Below are 1,094 nucleotides of genomic sequence, written 5' to 3' on the forward strand. Positions count from 1 at the left end.
TTCAACAGTAATGGAACAGAAATGGAATCATCTAAAATTATTAAATGCACTCATGACTTCTATTTGGCATTGGAATGCATTTTGGTCTGAACTATGGACATGGGTATATTATTGTGGAAATCCCTGTGAAAACATGACTTAAAAGGAACATATCTGTTGAGCATCACTAGGTCTGCCAGTACCATTAATAACTCCAGCCCACACTTTGACCCAGAGTGCAAAGTGCAGTTGTTTGCTACATGCATAGCACCAGGTTAGTAAAACTGCCTCCTAATGATGACCACCTTCACTGTAGGGTGACAGATTTCATCTAAACTAAGTGAGGTGACAATTTGTAGTATAAACAAAAGAGATTTTTTCAGTCTTTCATGGAATTAGACCCTTTACTCATTTGAAGAGTAAAAGTATTTACAATAATTAGTGCAAATTATTTTATTCTTATACATTAGTTATTTGTCCTTGTGGATATAAAGTGGTGATTCAGTATTTTATCAAAACATGGGACTATGAAAATACTAGGAATATCAGCCTGAAATTTAAAAGATGACATTTTCTAAATTAAACTCTGGGAATTTTTACTTTAAGCAGAAAACAGTTGTTATAGAACTTCTTTTGAAATGTCCCTTGATTTTTCAATAAAAATTATTTCACACAATGCAGAAAATACAATTTATCATCCTGTTAACAATATCTTTACATGTCAATCCTAATCTGAAATGTACTTGAACAAAAAAGAAACTTTTAATACATTCCAAAATCTTATTTTAACCATTACTGCTCTGTAGCAATAACTGAAATCCCAACCTGAGAACTAAGAATGAGATAATTAAATGCCAAGGGCTGTATCAATCTTGAACCGAAGACACTTAAGCGTCTTTCCTATGGCCTCAGGTGTAGTACATCAGAGAAGTGTGAGCAGTCCAAGAAAGTGCCCTGAAATCAACAGTACCACCTGCCATAATTTGAAACCTTGTCTAAAATCTCTGTCCTAATTTTTTAAATAAAAGTTCTATTGCACATATAATATTGTTAAAATACCTGCAAACTTGTAGAATTCTCTGTATAAAGGGTTTTGTCTTTTTTTTTTTTTTTTT

This window comes from Galeopterus variegatus, unplaced genomic scaffold, assembly GCF_000696425.1.
Source record: "Galeopterus variegatus unplaced genomic scaffold, G_variegatus-3.0.2 Scaffold15838, whole genome shotgun sequence".
NCBI lineage: Eukaryota > Metazoa > Chordata > Mammalia > Dermoptera > Cynocephalidae > Galeopterus > Galeopterus variegatus.